Source organism: Poecilia reticulata, chromosome 20 (assembly GCF_904066995.2).
Source record: "Poecilia reticulata chromosome 20, P_reticulata-male-v2, whole genome shotgun sequence".
Classification (NCBI taxonomy): Eukaryota; Metazoa; Chordata; class Actinopteri; order Cyprinodontiformes; family Poeciliidae; genus Poecilia; species Poecilia reticulata.
In genome coordinates, this window is record NC_088849.1 from 20,960,727 (window position 1) to 20,980,405 (window position 19,679).

At 39.2% G+C, this 19,679-nt stretch overlaps 1 long non-coding RNA gene across 1 annotated transcript in view; it reads left to right on the top strand.

Moving 5' to 3' along the window:
• The first annotated feature begins 241 nt into the window (after window positions 1-241).
• The window catches only part of LOC103456791 (uncharacterized), a 28,820-nt gene continuing 9,382 nt past the window's right edge, over window positions 242-19,679 (top strand). Inside the window, exons 1-2 of the long non-coding RNA XR_532321.3 lie at window positions 242-550; window positions 15,682-15,767. This is a non-coding gene — a long non-coding RNA (uncharacterized LOC103456791). The remainder of the gene's footprint in view (window positions 551-15,681; window positions 15,768-19,679) is intronic.

Consider the following 19,679-nt stretch of genomic DNA (forward strand, 5'->3'; position numbering starts at 1 on the left):
GAAACAATGTTGGTAAAGAAGTACTGAGGAGTCTCTCTGATGTCCTGAAGCAGCGAACGCACCATTCAGAAAGATGCCGTCATCACCCTGATTAGACCGATGATCCAGCTGTGGTTTCTGAAGAAACAGAAGCATCGTTTATTCTTCATAATATAAAAATGAAATTGGATATTGTTGATTTATTTCAGAATGCTTCAGGAAGCAGAGTGTTTTATTTCTTTAAACAGTGTTAAGTTTTGAAATAAGATCCTTTTTGTCATGTGGTACATGCTCTTTACCAGTTGGGGGCGGTAATGCTTCCTTTAGTTGTTCGCCAATCGCCTATATACCTACTTCTTCGCCTTGAAAGAAGAAGTAGCACCACTGAGAAAGGACAGAAACTGTTTTGAATGAAAGTTTTCCAAAACAATTAAGAAGTTATTTTTGGAATACCCTCTATTAAGTAAAAGCTTGGACTGGACTTTATGCTCAGTGCTACACTGGATGGAGACATTGGGGCCTTTAGCAAGAGAAGCTGCCTTCATCAAGTTTCCATTCAATGGATTGCCAGGTGAGCTAACTATTACAGTGTTTGTCATACCTGCAAAGCCAGATTCAGATCCAGTGTTTACTGAGTCTAGTGGTGGATTTTGATATGGGCCAGTTTATTCAGGGGTTTGTTTTAGTAGTGTTGTTAATCATAATGGGAAGATACTTTCTACTTGGCAGGGTGTTTTTCTGAGAATCAACAACCAAAGCACTTCCTGCTTCACTCAGATTGAATCAGCTCACTGGTTTGGTTTACTGACTGCATATGAGCTAAACATGCTGGTATGTAGTCAGATGTTGTTCATATGACTAAACCCACCCACATATTGGTGACAGTAGCATTGTCTAATAATCTCAGGATGTCCAGTGAGCATGTATAAACCTCAGCAGGACTTTTTCAGAGTTTTAAAAGGTCTGGATGCAAAAACTGTTTGCATGTGCAATTAGATGCATGATTATAGAAAAAAAACAAGCTCAGAAAGTAAACTTAAGATTATCTATGAACTAGTTCCTCTTGCTATTCTTCCTTATTTAGACACTTACACAAATGCAATAGGCTGGAAAGTAAAATGTTATTGATGCTGGAACTAATTAAATGATAAAAACTAAAAGTACTGGTTTGTACTCCTATTCTTATCTCCTTATTCCAGTATTTACCAGACTTTATTCTGTATCTAACATTTCCATCTCTGATTTGCATGATGCATTAAGATGTTCAGTTTTGTATTGTTTTGTGATAAAAGCTCCCCTAAATAAGATTGAGCTTGGCTTGTTTGCTCAGGTAATAGATTCCAGTTGCTGTAAAATGTTTTGCCATGTTTCAGACAACTTTTGAAAATAGTTTTCCTTTCAGATACCTAACCCTAAACTTTTTAAGATAAAGATTTCATCTCTGTTAACAGGAGACATTATGTATATTTAGTTCAGCCAATAATAACGATATATTTCATTCAAGTAGAAGAAACACAAAAGGCCAGAACTGAACCTGTACTTCAAATTACAAACGTGGCGTTGGTAAGATGCTGCTACTTTTGTACTGAGTCAGTTTGGGCAGCTGATCTGGTACACACTCCTCACTCCCACTTTCTCCTTGGAGATTTTCAAGACACATCCAGCTGGGAGAATAACCTGTTGCAAACGGACTGTATTTTCTAACAGCATGTGAACTTCTTGGGGTTCCCAGAATGAGCTGGAGAGAGTCGCTGATTGCAGATGTCTGGGTTTTTTTTCTTCCGAATTCGTTATTCCTGCAAACTGGTTTCAGGGATAGATGGAATAATCCCTCTGCAACACTAATATTCCTTTAACTTTTAAACTTTCCATGAGTCTGGTTAAAAAAGAACAAGCAGCTCCAGCGCCGAACTGTTTGCATTCTGACCTCCCAGATTGAGGTCAGCCTGCGCAATGTTCCTTGAGCGTTTGCAAATCGATGAGGCTTTTGACTTCTATTCATCTGCTGATTAAAACCGAATTGGCTGCAAAGAAAAGCTGCATGTAGTACTTTCTAAATAGCACTGGCTTTTGAACAATTATCCAAGGACAGTTCTGACATTAAAACAAAAAAGGAGACTGGAATTGGGTCACCAAAGGTTGAATTCCTTGATCATTTAAAAAAAAAAGAAAAAAAGCTTGATCTATATTACTGAGCATATAGAGAAAGAAGATGATTATAAACAAGATCCATTAGATGGTGTAGCAAAACCAAAAGGAAAACCCATCAAGAAACTAGTTCAAGAAGGCATGGAGAGCAAAGTGAACATCAAATACCTTGTATTTCTTGAAAGCTGTTGTCCTTGTGTGCTCTTTTGCTTTTCCTGTCCACCTGATTCTTTTATTTTAGTGGGTTGGGTGGACAGTAAGGTATGAATTTCCTCTTATAGACATCTGTCTCCAACTGCAGTCCCCTGCGGCCGGTCACCTGCAACTTTCAAGTGTCCTTGCTGCAGCGCAGCAGATTCAGACGGGTTAATTGTCTCCTCAACAGGGACGGTTCTTGTGAGACTGCTGCACATATCCGTTCAGTTCAGGTATTCTGAAACCTGCAGGACGCAGGGCCCCGAGGACGGGAGTTGGACAACTGGCCGTGTTAAACCTAATTAAAATGATTGGCTTGAGGAAAAAAATGAAACACAAGGCTGATATAATGATGCTAATGTTTGGACGGCGTGAAAGCACAATAGGATGCAGCAGACATTGAATGAAGAGAAAATTAAAAGCTGAACATGAGCTTGGAAAGAATTTGCACACTTCCAATGTTTTCACATTTTATTCACATACCTTAAAGTATTTTTTGGGATGTTATTTGGAAAAAAATAGAAGTGTGGCTCAGATTTTTTTGCCATTTCTCCTTTTCAAAAATAACTCCGTGTGTGAACATCTAATCCCAAGTCTTGCCATATATTCTCATTTGGATTCAGGTTTGGACTTTGACTGAGCCATTTAGACACATGAATATGATTTTATCTATTCATGTGTCATCCCACCAGAGCTCCAGCTTCCACTGGAGCTCTGGTGGGATGTTTCAGCCACCCTGATGAAAGGTGAACCTCCGCCCCAGTCCAGATATTTTCTTTTTTTTTTTGCTTCACATCCATAAAGACCAGATTTGTGGGGCGAGCAAATAATAGCTGTTCTGTTGACAAATTTCTCTCACCCAAGTTGTGGATCTGTGCGTCCCCTCCTAAGTTTTCATAAGTCTCTTGGCTGTTTCTCTGGTTTATGCTTCCCTGACAGTTTAGGTGGTTGGCTGTATCTTGGAGGTTTTGGATTTGTTCAATTCTGTTCCCATTATACGATGACGGATTGACCAGAGCCGTGCGAGATGTTCAAAGCTTTACAACGTTTAATATAAAGTTTTATAACCTAACCCTAGATTAAACTTTCATGATGTCTGTTCACCAATGTTCTCTAACAGACTTTATACCTGGATTTATGCACAGAATAAAGTAAGTAAAGATTTTGTTTGGGGTTATCGCAGTAGATGGGGTTGAATACAAATCCATTGAATTTTAACAGGCTCAGGTGTTATTTGTACTTTTAATTAAATTTTAAATTAACAAAGACTCCCACAAAGGACATGGAGACTTTGTTACAAAATTACATTTAGTGTTGCATGATGGTCTGGGAGGGCGAAACGGTTCTAATCTTCAATAAAACTTTGCTAAAAGCGGTCCAAATCCATTTAATTTAAAAAATGCTGCAGACTGAGGAACTTTTACAATAATTGAATGCATTTTATGGCACAAAGCATAAGCCAAAATAATGTCATTCTCCTCCCACAACTAGTGCAGGAACTGCAGGCACAGTTTTAAACACAAACTCTCTCTTTAGCTTGGACCAGATCCAGAGAGCACAGTGTGAATGGAGGGGTGATATTATGCATGCGCTGGATTCGACGCTTTTTATTCCTAAATGAGCGTGTTTTACATAACTGCCTTTTGTTCTGCACTCATATTGCACTCTCATCGTTTGCGAAATGCTCTGCGGGAGCCGTCTCTCAGTCACCTTCAGCATCATTTCCATTCTTCATTTTTTTTCCTGTTTGTCTGTTTTTATCGCCGTGGAACAGGCTGCAATTTCATTTCTGCCTTAACTTCTGTCCCAGCCAATTACTTCACATGATATTATGCACCCACCTACACACCGAAACACATGTGCAAGCTAACACTCAAAGTAATGTAATGTTTCAATTAACCTGGGGAAATATCTACAGTCTTAAGCTTTATGAGGCTGTTGGAAATTTCCATCTAGCTAATTGTAGCATGAAACTATCATTCATACACAAGCAAAGTAATTTTTTGTCATTTGCGCAGTTGGGGGAAAAAAAAACTAATTTAACTAATTTATGCTGTGCTCTCAAATAGAGTCCCCTGTGGAGTTTGATTTCCCAATGCAGTTCCCAGCACTGGTGGTGTGAGTTAGAAACGCACTGACATTTTGAGAGCATCCACACTCCAACTTTATGAAATGCCCCCTGATTGCACAAAATGGAAAAAAAAAAAACACTATCAGGAAGATGGCAGTTTTTTTTCTCTCCAAAATTCATTCCTTCATTCTTTTTAACTGAATTTACTGTTAAAAATGTTTCTTTTTTTATTTTGAGGTCCAAAGGTGAATTATTTGCTTTTTTTATTTTTAGAAATCTTCATGAAAGAAATCAGCATTTCTAAACACAAAGCCTTGCAAAAGTGTTAATGCCGATTGAACTTTTTTATATTTATGTTACAACCACATACTTCGACACAAAGTGGTGCAGAATTATGAAGTCAAGTGAAATTCTCCATTAATCTATTAGTTATTATATTGAAGTGAAAAAATATAAATCAATCAGTACAGTAGCTATTTAAAAATACACATTTTTATTTTAAAAATATCATAAAATTTATCAGGAGCCTAACTCTTCTTAAAGTTGCTGACCATAAATATGAAAGGTATGAATAATTTTGAGGCTAAGTGAATTTCCAGTCTGGCAGAAACATGCATTTTGTTTTCCGAGAAATCGGATTCTGGGTTTACATTTTTTTATTTATTTTTTTGCCAAGCCCATCTGTTAGTGTGCGGTTCATCCAGAGGTTGCAGTAATCCCTGGATGCAGCAAAAAAATTTGGATCTTCCATTCCACATTCAATTGAAGGGCCTGACAGGAACCAACAGAGACTCTGTGCTCTGGACGTTTCTTTGTGGTTGGCTGATGAACTGCCTTTTGTTGTTTAAGGCATGATCTCCTTTTTTCATCAATCAACAGCCTGTATGATCTTTACTTATTTTCAAAAGTTATAAAGCTGCAGAAAAAGGAAGAGAAATGTCAAAGATGGGAGAGAATAAATGAAAATGAAATGAAACTGAATATCCACAAGTAAAAAGATCAGCTTGTCAAGATCTGAAGAGATCTCAAAGTAACTGTACTTTGTTTTTGCTTTTTACCACATTCAAACAGCAACATTGTTTTTCAATGACAATGAACTGATCCGATTTCTCGCTGAGTCTTTTGAAATGACTTGGCTAGTGTTATGACACTAAGCCAAGTCATTTTCACCAGTTGTGTTTCAGAGTCCATTCTCAAACTTGCTACCATCAACCAGTTGGGAAGTGGAGATGGAAATTAGCCCATCTGGCTAAATCTGGAAAGTTTGTGGGTAAACAAGGAACATAGAATAGCAAGGCAGATGAAGCCAGACAAACTATAACGACCAGAGAAAAATCTCTCTTCTGATTGGTCAGTTTGAGTGTTCGCTCTCCAATCAGTTCGCACTGTCCATGTAGCATTTCTTTATATTTGTAGTTGGTTAGAATTCAGGATATTTGGTCTCAAATGTTTTATTTATTATCCTACCAGAAATAAAAATACATGTCTCACACAAAATAATTCAATTTGTCTGAGGACGTCCGTCATACAACCTTCAGATAATGAGCCATTCTTCATGTTCCGAACCCACAAACTGCATGAAAGACTTTCCTTACAGAACAAGTTATTCAAAGAATTTTGTTCAGTCTCCACACACTTTGAAGGACTGAATGATTTATGCAAAGCAGCAATCTACATGCACCGTGGCGCGCCCGATCCTCCGCCCGGCGTGGATGTGACCTTTCAAGCTAAATCACCACTATTCATTCAGGACAGATACAACTGGCATCCAAACAAGGCGGCCTGTGATTTCCACATGCGCCACTCAACCGATTACCACGTTATTGTGATCAGAGTAATCCTCATCGGTGGAAATTAATGAAGGCTCTCAGAAAGGCCCGGCAAATCAAGAGAATTCCTTTGCATAATCAAATATGCTAATTAGAAGCAAAGTGGAATAAATCCGGCAGCGAGAGACGGCGCCCCGGATTAGTGCAGCATAAACAATAGGCTGGGATTTGCCAGAGCGTTCCTGTTGTGGGGTTGATGCTTGTTTGATACAAGCCATTTTTGTTCTCACAAAGGTTTGCGTCTGAAAGCTGGAGATGATAAACAGTGGCGTGGATCTGCATTGTTCTTTTATTGCAATCATGAGTTACAGCAGAGGAGTTGGATTGCTGACAGCCAGACAGATGGAAAAAAATCATTATCAGCTTCTATAACTCGAAGGTGTTTGGTTTAGATTTCCAGACTCACAGAGAGGCAGAGGATTAGTCAGAAAGTTCTGAAAACATTATTTTGGTCAAAATTAGGTTTTGTATCACATTTAATTGTTAATGTCAAGTCACAGTACACACATTTGTCACAAACCAAAACAAAAAACCTTCATCACAATGACCTGTAATGACCCCTAATGATTAATCCTGCACTCATTTTGACTCGGTGATCGAAGCTCAGAGCTGGGAAGGACGTCACGCCCGCCAATTTTTTATTTGTTTTTAGAAGGGGAAGTGTCGTTTCCCATCCAGGTTTGTTTTTACAGGAGAAAGTTAGCATAGCTGATGCAGTAGGCTTACAGGGAGCGATGCATGTTATGAAGTTGTAGCCATTCATATTCTGCGGCACAAAACGCAACATATTTTATCTGGTAACACCCCAAGTGCCCACAGCAGGGTATCAACATGTTTGTCCCAATTTTAAATCCCTGCTGTAACAACCAGCAGCATCAGATGGTGTCACAACAGCCTCACTACCTATGATGGGAAAAAAATAAAGCTCTCTAATTAAAGACGTAAATGTTCGTCGATTACCACAGCAAGATTTTTGTCGTTGGTTTTCAACAAGTTGCCAACAAAAATTTTTTCCAAGTCTTGACTGATTCTTTGGTTGTCAGTATTGAATACTACTGGATTTATTTTTTAAAAATGTTCTGCAGAACATTTCTTCTTGTATGTCAGACATAAATACTAGCAAACAACTTTATAATTTAGCTCATACTTGCAGACCTTAGGTGTGCGCTCGATGCAGAGGAGTCATTTAAGTCGCCGCGGGTCGCTCCACTCTTTCTGCTCCTGAAGCTGCTTTCCCTTCATACTTTGCTGAAAAGATCCCTGTGATGATTTCTTATCAACATGTGCAAGTTCCTCCGACCTCTGAATGCAGAAAATAACCCAAATACGAAAAGAGAATAATGATGATTAACTGCAGGCATTTCTGTAATTAATGAAAATTACCAGAGAATACATAATTAATGTAGCAGCGCGGGGAGAAAGTCATTGCCGACTCTTGATATGTGATTAGAAGCGAGAAGGAAGCACTTATCTGTGGAAAATGAACTTTTTGAGAAATTGTGTTGCAGTCGTGCAATTCAGTGATGCTTTCTTTTCATCTGACAGCAGAGGTGAATGTGACAGCCGGTATGAATAAACAGAAGTTCAATTCCCAGCAGAGTTCAGCTGAATAGGGTTGTATAGCACTGATAATGAGGTGGTAAAATGAATGGACTGCCATGTTCATTTACATTGCTTAAATGCCATTGACTGTCTGATAGGGAAATAAAAAAAATGTCTGAGTTCCTGCTGCTGCTGCTGCTTTTAGGATTAAAATATATTCTCTGCCACTTGTTCCTGGACAAACCGTTTGCAGCCCTTTAGGATCCAGGAGAGTCTCATCAATCGCCGTCATGCTGAAGGTCAGCGTCCTGCTGAAATGGGTCCTGAACCCAAAGTCGCCCATGCTGCTCATACGTGACCGATACGCCAGCTTTCTGCTTCCAAATCGATCAATTGATCTTTCTGCACAGTAATACGCAAATAATGTCGATGTTTTTTTTTACTGCGTGATGTGAACTCGTGCAATTTTGGTGTCACTTTGCGAAACTTTTTGAGGTTTTATCAATTCCGCCCACCCGACACAGGAACTATTTATCCTCCTCCTCCGCTGGATGAAGGTCGTGCAACCTCAAGCCAGAACCAAAACAACGAAAAAACAAAGCATTTTTCCACAACCCTCATGTGTTCAAATCTCTTTCATTTTTTTTATTGCACAAGTGTTTATGACTACAGGATTTTAAGGTTGTTTTTTTTTTTTTTTTTAATGAAAAAGATTTTAGGAAATGGTTTCACCGTGATTGATTGCTAATGCATTGAATCTCAGCGTGATTGAAAGATAATAACATGAGAGCCTTAAAGTAAAGTGAGGCTGTGAAAGCGTGTTCTTAGCTGCTCAGTGTTGGCTGTCATTGTTAACGGTTATTGCACAGCCTTTACTTTTGATTAGAGTCAGTACCTGGCTGTGTTGACTTGTCGACTGGAACTGATTCCCAGTGGGAAAGCAAAAACCAGCAGAAGTTTGATTTATTTATTTTTTTCTTCTCTTTTTGTTACGTTTGTTCCTAAAATGAGCACTCCGATTCCAGCTCTGTCCAAAACGCAGCGTGGGAGGAAAGCGAAAAAAGGAAAATAAACCAGCAGGAAAGGGTTCAGTAAATTAAATGGCTTTCTGGAGAACAGGGAAACCTTGCCGAGTGTCTTTCAATGAGAAAGAGATGGATGAATGTGGTGAATGGCAAATGGCTTTTGGAGCCATTTGTTTTGAATCCTTTCTGTGAAATTAAATCCTCAACTGATTATGAGAGAATGGCATTACATGGCTGAGGAGGCAGGGATGGAATTAGGAAACAATTCCAAATGTAGAGGAGAAAAAGTGTTTTCTCTTACCCTGTTGGAAATGACAGTTCACGCTGATGCCTCTACGCTGCGCACAATTGTCTCTTGCTGATAGAAGTCATCCAAGAAATGGCTTTTATGATTGCGGCTAATGTTTGTATTCAGCCATTTGCCAGTTTGAACATAATATCTGCTGCTCATTTATGCATTTCTGGAGTCAAGAGAAAGTTACTGAGAGATCTTACGCACCTGCTTGCTGGAGAGCTTCAATACCGAGTGTATACGTTTTGATTTACAGAAAAAAAATTAAGCTTAGAGCTTATAAGACTGTAACTGTGTTCTTCTCATCTGAATCCGATGCTATTCTGTTGAAATTACCAGCTAGCTGTGCAGATTTTCGGCTGTTCTCTCCATCAGCGGTGAGGCAGCCAGCATCCCAGGGCTTCAAATCATAGCCAGGAGGCAAGTGTGTACACATGACTGATTCTCGGTGTTAATCTGATTGAGGTTAGCTGAGAGGGATGTCTGAATTGCTGTCGTCTGAGTGGAGCATTGCTGCTATTGATTAACCGAGCAAACATCAGATGGGAGACGCCAAACATTTACACAAAAATGTACACATAGGCGCGCCCGCATCCAGCTGATGCGGCGCTGGTTCAGATGGCGGCCAGATAGAGCTGCATGCTCTGCACCGGGGTGTTTTCAAGCCAAATTACCAGTCAACTCTATCGACAGACTGTTGGTGATAATGCTGTGGAGCTGGAACAGATGTTTTCTATTAAGCATCCAACTCATTGGAAACCCCAGACGATTCTCCCAAAAAGTGCTTTAAAATCCCAAAATAAATCGTAACAAATTTTTATTAATGAATCAAAAACCTCCTGTTTGTCAAAACGCCTCGTGAACCTTATATGTTAACTATATGCTGAATAACATTACATCAGTTTCTTCATGACTACAGGTGAACTGAAATTTGCTTGGAAACTCATCAACTGGGAACAACAAAACAATTGGAAAATAATTCAGTGAACAAGAAAATATTCCTCACCCATAAACCACTAAATGGAGTTTATGGGTGAGGAACAAATAACGCAATGTAAAATTTAGACAATTGTAGCACAAGAAGCAATTAATCAGGATTTGGCACATTTCTCATGACTGCAGCCCATTTACTCAACTCTGCTGCCAATGAATACTTTTGCAACGCACCGTAAACAATGAGCAAATACTGCTGAAGTTTTAACTCCGAGTGTTGAGGGATCCTCGTGGGAATAATGTCGGGGCAAACAAACTCAGGAATAACAAGTAAAGGTTAGAGTGCAGGGAGAGTGAAACTCTTTAGACTCTGCAGGGAATAGGGATTTTATGCAAGCAGCTAAAACCACTTTGCAAAGAGCAAGCTGCACTGCGTGTTGGCTCGGCGTTCTGCTGCATAGTTGATGTTATTGAGTTGTACCTCTTCACGTGAGAAGACATGGCAAGCGCCTCTTGTATGCGCACATTTGTTGTTTTGTGACAAAAAAAGAGAAGCAAACCAAATGAAGTCTGACGTCGCACATAGGATGGATGTAGTCCAGCTAAAGGAAATGGCGGACAGATTCGGGGCTGAATGGAAGACTGGTTATCGGATAGAGATTCACTTTCTCCTCGGAGGGAGGGGAAGTGACCATTAGTCAGAGACGTAATCTAATCAGTGTTGTTGTGCACAACAGCGCGGGCAGCCGCAGCGCATCACTGAGTTCTATTATTCTTAGTCATGTTCTCATGGAGGTGAAAACTCCGGTTTCCGCCAGCCCTAACTGCTATTCCGCATCCCGACGAGTTGTAATCAAGAAGCAGGGAATATAGGTGAAAGTCTTATTAACACCCGCTCCTGGGCGACCATCATTTTCTCTACTGTTTTATTTATTTTTGGGTTTTTTTGTGTAAAGCATCTCACACGTGGTGATGAACTCTGACCGGCCTGCAGGACGGAGACATGGAAGCCGAGAGGAGTGTCGACTCAGTTCAGCACCGAGACACACCTCATAAACCTCTTCAGCTATCAAACAGGAGGGAGTAGGACGACCAGATGATAAAACTTAATGACGGAGATGCTGCAGTGTTATTTGTATTTGTTTTAATTGCTTATACAAGTAAAAATAGCGTCTCCTTTCCACACCACCGGTGAAGACGTGTGAAAAGGCTTAAAGATGACAATCTCTTATTGCAGCAGGAGAATCTCACACTTACAATGTTAGAATAATCTCACTTTTAATTTAATTGTTCAGAGACCTACTAACCTAACATGCATGCTTTGTTGGAGGAATTTTGAAAACTTTAACATATTCCTTCCATTTTGATTTTTGGTTTTAGGGACAGAAATACCAGTTGAAGTAATAACTTTACTTATTTTCCTCACTATGCATAAGTATTATCAGTTTCCTCACCATATAGGCTGCCCCATGGACAAATATATTACCCCCTTTATGATTAATGCCAGTCTTGCTAAGATGTGTACAATATCCTTAAAATAAATTGCTTTTACGCTCTTGGGGACTCTAAAATATCACTCTATTCTGCAAGTCTATAACAGTGAGATTTGGAAATTTTCCTGATTTATAAAAATCAACACACATTTTTCTTAGTTGGCTGCTGTGTTTTGCTGTCTTTCCCATTTTGAATAGTATAGAAAATGCATCACATTTACATTGGAGGTGAAAAGGAAGTCATGCATTCCTTAAAAGTTCCCAGACGCTCAACATTTTAGGCTCATGATCTTCCAAGACCATTATAAGTCAGTTTTTCACCAGTTGCAAGATGATAAAATCTGAAACCACACCTTGTGAATACTTTCATCTTCCCCTCTTACCGCCTCCACACCCCGCCTCGACCTTCATCTCAGGTCAGCCCACCACGGACCGAGCAGATATCTTTGATGGACAATTCATTTGAAACGTGTGCCGCACCAAATTCCCTCCAAGCTCTGCAATATCACTAAAAGCACATTTATGAGAACTGTAAATCATAGAAGCATATTCCCCGCCGAGTCTACAGAGCACTGCTTCTGTAAATAGTACAGTAACCTTTTTTTCCTTCATTATGTTTCTCTGCAGAAGCATGCAGGCCTGCTTCCGAACTTCTGAACAGGAAAGTGACACATGACTGACAGCATTTTGTGCAAATGTACCAAATTCAACTGACGGGGGAAAGGAAGTGTTCAATGTGGTCAAAGTTTACCGTTTATTAGCGTTAGGATCCAAAGTATCAACCTAATTATTTGGAAACTGAATGCCAGATTTTGTGATTAAAGTCTATAAATCCAAATGTCTTTTTTTTTTCATGCCTGGAAGCAACATTGATTTAATCTAAAATCATCGAAATGTAATATGAAAGGATGTGAAGTAGAGAGCAGAAAATTATAGAAAAGCTTAAATTTACCCCAAAATTCACAACTGGGTTACATGATATACTGTTTACATCAACGTAGCCAAAATAATGATGAAAGAAAAACACCAAAAACTGCCAAGGGAGTATAGTAACATGAGCTGTACACAGAAAATTCAATTGTTGAAATCCAACATGATGCAAATGTGTCAAACATTAACTTGCAGAATGAAAACATTTTTCAAGAAGCAAATAAATATTCCTAGAATGATTCTGAGGAGAACTTGTGCTTATCACATTTCCAAGGGGCTTGACAGTCAGAGTGAAATGAACTTTTTTGAACATGACCTCATTTGCGTCAGTGACAAAAACGTTGCTTCTGACCTGGAAATGATGCACTGCAATAACAACATCAAGCCAAACCCTGGACACATAAATCACAAGTTCCTCACTTCAACCCATCACCTTTAATTGACTGAGGAGACCGTTGGCTGAAATACAGCAGAGCTCTTTTCAGGCCCGTTAGAAATGCTGAGTCATTTTCCAAGGCCACGGCGAAACAATCCAACATATCACCGAGTCTCAAGGACAGGCTGGACTTAAACATCAACCAGTAACAAGATCTCAAAGATCTGCTGCTTTCGGCCCAGAAAGCAAACAGGAGAGCTCTGCAGAGGCACGGTGTGATTGCAGCAAATGCCCCTTATGCTGCTCAGCGAAGCAATAAGCTCTCCGCATATTGCTGTCATTGACAGTAGAGATCAAATCACGGTCCTGACTAATGGATACTTCCCCTCCCCGAAGAGAGTCTGAGCTCGTCTGATTTTTGCCAGAAGACACGTTTGTGATTTGATTAATTTATTCACACAGGAAAACTGTATAGGACAATCATGAAATTAGATGTTTCTGAGCAGATAATCAATGTGATAAAAATGTTCTTTTCATGGGAACGTGCCTGGTAGACAGTGTTGGCAAATATAATCAATCTAATCAATTCATATGCAAATTCAATCCTGGAGCACCAAAAATACTGATTTCAGTGAGAGAAATAATAGTTTCTGGTTCATTTTATGGCCAATATGCTTAAAAAAACATCTTTAAACTCCTAAATATACAAAAGTCTAATTTACCAGCACAGAAATGTCTTGCAGAGCAGAAACGACATCTTTCAACATTGTGTCAAATTCATTTATGATGTTGACATTTGTGTTCATGCTTTGCAAAATAATATTGCACACATTAGGTAAAAGACATCTGAACATGAAGTTTTCAAGTCTTGCCACAGATTTTCATTTAGATATCGGCCTGAACTTTGATTGGGCTACACCCTGATTCCGCTCCCATCAATCACACATCCCAGAGGTTTGCACTAGAGTCACCCTGCGGTTACAACAAGCGACAAAATGGAACTAGAAGGTGTTTTAAAAAAAAAAGCTAAAAATGGGAGATGTTACGCTAAAAAGTCTTTCGGTCTGGAAGTTAAATCTTCCACATCTACTTATTCCAGACCACTTATTATTTACTTTTGGAACGTGTCTCTAATTAGCTCTAAAGTAGTCGGGTTGGATGGGGTTCAGACTCAATATCTGACTTTTTTGTAGTTTTTTTCAGGCCCAATTTAAACTCTAAGATGGACTATAAAACAATAAATCCACTTTAAAATGCACAAAGTTGTTGATTTAACAATATTTAGTTACACAATGCAAAGATTTTTGAATTAAAACACTTGACTGTTTTATTTTTAGACTGTGCAGTGTAAAAAATATTCTTGAATGCACCATAAAAGAGCAGCTGTTGGAAAATCCCGTCTGGTCAGCGTGAGCTGCACCACTTTGTTGTCGCACCTCATATGCTGTGCAGCGTCTTTAACTGGTGTGTAAAAAGTTGTGCAAGGCGCAGTGAGTACTTCAAATTTCCCAAATCTGAGTTGTATGTAAAAAGAAACTTAGAATTTAAAACCAAAGCTCTAAGTTGACAAATACCTCATGATGCAGGACTAAGTGAATCATGAAGAACGGTTCCTGCCTTCATTGCTTTAAAAGCTCACACATGTCGGCTCTTAGCGCTCCCGAACCACTTGAGAATTCCTGAACGACCCTTTTTGCTGTTCACCCCGGAATAGAAGTGGTAATTATTCTTCCTCTGTCTCTGGAGAGCTTCTCGGAGTCACTGCGACACGTTCAGATTGCTACAATGAGGCTGCATTTATGCAGACGATAAATGGAGAGCGGCAAAGAACAGAATGGCTTGTTTGCAGCTGCATACAGGGGAGGGAAGAAAAAAATGCTTGTTTCAGAAGCCAGTCCTATTTATACAAGATGGAGGTCAAACCACAGCTTTGTTCCTGTCATCTGGAGGAATAATTGGAAAGGGGGAGGAGATGATTGGCCGGCAACAAACTCCGGGAGGCGAGCAAGGCCCACATCTCTGTTTATTTGTGTAAAAATATCACGTTAGAACAACTGCAGCCAAGTGAGTAACACATCAATCCAACTGGCATCATTTTAATTGGCAAAGAAACAAGAACTTAAGACTGAGGTGTGAAAAAATCCAGTTCATCTCCACATTACCTGATCTGGTCTGTAATTAGCCAAAGGCTTCCTCTGCAAGAAACATTTTTTAAATGTCTCATAAAACACCAATCCCTTGGATAATATAGAAAATGCTTCTATGGAAAATGTGTCTTGCCTACATTTATTTTATGTAGGAGCTATAGAAACGATCCTAATTGTTTCTACTCACAAGTATTTAAAACACTTTGACAAATAGACATTGTTCTATATATTTGTTGATCTTTTTATTGTCATAAAATGACTGTTCTGTCAGGATAGAGCTGTCGCCTTAGCAACTAGCAAATGCCATCTACCCAGGATGCATTGCAGGGTAAACATTGCAACATCCAGGTGGCAATAATTTATTTATAAAAGCTAAAGAGTCTACAGTAGTACGTTTCTCAAATAAAGTATGTTGTAACAGCTAGTCATTAATCCCTTTAAATTAAAAAAAAAAGTTAAAGATTTATGTTGAAGCTGTCAAATCAAATTGAATGTTATTGTTCTCAATTAACAATTAATTCCAGCTTTATGGTCTGTGTTAACATTCAAGCATAAATTGGAGGCCTGTGACGATCTAGCTCTGTATGCTGACATCATCCACTATATCTAATACTTCAGCTCCAACATTGTGACTTCTAGCTCAGCCAGGCTGCCTCAGATTTACAGCAGATTTTTATATTTTGTAACCTAATCATCTAAATCTTGTTTTCTTTCCTCCCAGCCCCAGTTGTAATCAGTGAACTTTCTGAAGACCCCTGTGACGGAGCGATGACCTGTCCAGGTGCCTCCTGACCTTTGACTGCCAGGGTAGGTTTGATCTGCATATTCATGTGGGGAAAAAAATGCTCATTTGTCTTTTTGTAATGCACTGAAGCAAAACGTATTATTCCAAATCCATCCTCTAATACAGTGCAGTGAACAGAAGCGTAAATATTTTAAAACATTAAGTCATTTCAGCTAATTTCAGGAGCTAGTAGACGTAATGCAACACATCTCAGAGACAGAGTGGAGAATTCAGATGCCTTTTTCAGAACGCTGTAAAAACCATGATTAATATATTGCATATTATGTTATGAATATTGGATAGAGCTATTAGTAGCTGTGGCTGAAATGACTTTCCAAAGCTCAATGAGTTTTAAAAATGTATTCTGACGCAAATCAGCACTAATTAGGTCAGATTCCACTAACACTTGCATTTATAAGAAATCTGGCAACTCTTGGCAAATTAAAGAAGCATTAATGTTGAGATGCAGTTTGCCAGATCTGGAAGCATGTTCAGCCTGTCACATGGACTGATTAGAAAGTGAGGAACGGCGATTAAATGGGCCCAGGGTTCAGCCAGAGGCTGCAGCTGTGCTCATTGGTCACTGTCATGCACCAAGTCCTTTTTCTTCCTGCTGACTTTTGTTTAGAGCAACAGGCCTCAGGGATGTTTTTGGCACACAGAATAAATCAGAAACAATGATGAATGCGATGCTGAATGCTCCCATGTAATGTTTCTTTGTTTTTCTTACCCACTGTTATTAATGGTTTTGTTAAAGAGGCCTCACAAGAGAAAGGTGTTCGAGGCATAAAAATAAGACTGAAGACACAGAAATTATAAATTGTGGGCTTGCGATATGTGCTGAGTGAAGGAAGGTCCAAATAAATACAGGAAACAACAAATATGCAACTCCTTGCTAAGATGCCGAGAACAATTTGCCATGTTTTCAAGCCAGATTCAATGTATTTCAATTGGATTTTATGTGACAAAACAACAAAATTGTGCATCATTGTAAAATGGAGAAAAATATGCAAAACAATCACAAAAAATGTGATATGCTCATGTATTTAGCCACTGATATCTCTAAATGAAATGTAGTGCTTTGGAATGCATTAAAATGCATCTTAATTAAACACTGGAGTCTTCATGTGAGTAACATGATCAATGTAAAAAAAAACAGAACGTTGGTGAACAAAGTGCGGCATAAAGGCCAGAGGACGAACCAGAGAGGTCAGAGATGCAGCTGGGAAGCTAACATACAGTAAACCCCGAACATACATGGGCAATCAGGAGCACAGCCGCCTGCAAATAGCTAAACTCAACAAATACTTTAGGCTTCCTCTGACAACGTTCTTTTTTAAATAAATACTAAATATATCTTATTAAGCATTAATATGCACAGTGGAAACCTTTTCTAGACTCTTTGGTGTTCAGCTAATTAGCACCAAGTAGAAGAAAGGCACCTCTGTGTTTGCTGCTCTGCAAACACCAACCAGTAGCGTTTAGCTTTGCGTCTCGGTATTTCAGCTTCCACAGCTACATTGTCTTTCGAATATTTTAGATTTGTGCTACAGAAATTCTTTCCACGAATAATTTGGATTTGCGACCACAGAAAAATTTGTGAATGCTGAACCATGGATAGGTGGGAGTTCACTGTAAAACAATTTCCCAAGCACTGACCTTTATAGGCCACACTGGTAATCCTTTATCTGACAATCATTTGACAGAAAACCTGTGAAGAAATGACTGTCCAGTGAAACCAACAAGCCTTCCAAGTAGAGCATTAATCAGAGAAGCAACCAAGAGGCCCATGGTAACTCTGGATGAGCTGCAGGAATCTACAGCTCTGTTAGATGATCACATCCTAAACCTGGTTATTTATGGACATCTGGGAAGAAGAGAAATTAACTTCTTGTGCTAAATGCGATTGTTTTGACTGCAAGATGCTGTGCGGGTGTTTTTTTCCACCTGCTTAAGGAATTGATGGAATTGTAGATGGATCAAGCTGACTAAGCTTCACATATTTCTCTTTTTACAAATAATTAATTAACATTACTTCCGGTGTCTAGATGTGTAAAGATGATAGAGAAACTTTCCTAAAAGCTTGAACCTGCTGCTGAAGGCGTTTCTACAAACTGTTTGCCTCTAATTTCAATAACTTTCCTTGGAACGCTACATGGGAACAACGTGAAAACAAGAATAAACAGGTTTCCCCTCTTAGGGCGCATATTTTTGTCTATGTCAGCTCTCCGGAGTCCTAATAACCAGTCCAGCATATTTCCCTGACATCTTCCCAATACCTCCGACGACAGACTCCAATCACAGAGAACCACGATAAGGATTAGAGTGACAGTCCTCTTGTGTGTGTGTGTGTGTGTGCGTGTTTGTGTGTGTGTGTGAGTGGCCATGGGAATGAGAGTCGAGACCAAAACATCATGGAGTGACATTAAATGCATCGACTCGCCTCCTTCTCAGGCTGTAAACAGTCTCCGCTGCAGCATCCCGCTGTGTTATTAGAGGCAGTCAGAAAAACAGAGGAAGGAAATTGGAATATGCCGCGGCTCCAATCGCGACCTGCAGAAAGAAATTCAGACCAAACAGAATCCGATACAAAGGCAGCAACACCAATTTCTGTTCTGACACTCTTAACTACCTGGCTTTTTATAGAAAAAGTGCTTTGAGCTTTTTATATAAAGAGTTTTTTTGTTCTTTTGTTTTTAATTCACATTGTTTGAGTTTCAGGATTTCTCTACAGTTTGGAAAAGTTTAGAAAGTTGTGGGTTATATTTTTATACATTTTATTATTTCCCAGGTATTTATTGGTGATGGGAAAAGAAAATCAAAGTATGAAAACGTATTTGTACCACCATATTTTGTTCCCTTGTCTTATTCCTTCAATCCATCTCACCGTCCCTCCATCACTCCGTCATTCCTCTATCACATTCATCCTGCATGTGTCCTACAGGCAATACTTCCTTGGGTTTGCATTTTCTTTTCTTTCCATATTCCTTCCTCCTTCCCTTGTTTCCTTTATGTTTTATATAAAGATTATTAGAGGCAATCAGAACAACGGAGGAAGTAAAATTTATGGTGGAACATTTTGGAGCAAATTAAATGAGGAGTTGAAACTAAGTCATATTTAATACCAATTAAAAAGAAATATAAGAAGGTCATTTTCACAAGACAGAATTTCTTTCATTCTTTCCATTCTTTCTTTCACCCTTCTTTCCCTCTTTACCATTTTATCCCACATTTCTGTCCTTCATTCCTCCAGTGTCCTTCCTTCTTATTACATTTTCCCTTCAGACATCCTTCTTTCTTTACTCCTTCCCACCTGTCTCTCCCTACAGTTTTTTCCGGTTTTTTTTGTTTTTTTTAAGTTTCGTATCAAAAGTACAATTATCTGCCACAAATTCATTGTGATCTTTAAAAATACTCATAAAGAACTGAGACCTCCTGAGCTATGAGTCTGGAAAAGTCCAGATTTTCCACATGAAAACTGTGTAGGCGCCTTTTATTTTGAAGAAGCTGTTTGCCACATTTTCTGTGTCTCTTTCGGAGAGCGACGAAGAAAAGCGTTGGAGTCAGAGAGGCGGCAGTGGAGCCAGCAGTGAATGGGAGGTCCAGCTCAGTCTTATGCTCCATTAGCAGTCAGTGTGTAATAGCACGGTTGGACATGTGTTCGGTGCAGATAACAGAGAACCGGCTGAGACTGTGACAGAGGGAGACAGCCCTAACAGACTGGCCTCGATGTTTCACAGCCTTACGACATGTCTGCCTGCTTCCCCGAAACCTCTCCAAATACCTGCAGGTAGAAGAAATCTTAAGAATTAAAAAAAAAAAAAGAACAGGTGAAGACTGCTCAGGCTGAGAATGAACTGATAAGAGCAATTTTACTCCTAACATTTTTTTAAACTTTTTTTTGCAAGAATTCACCTCAGTCAACCCTCAACAGG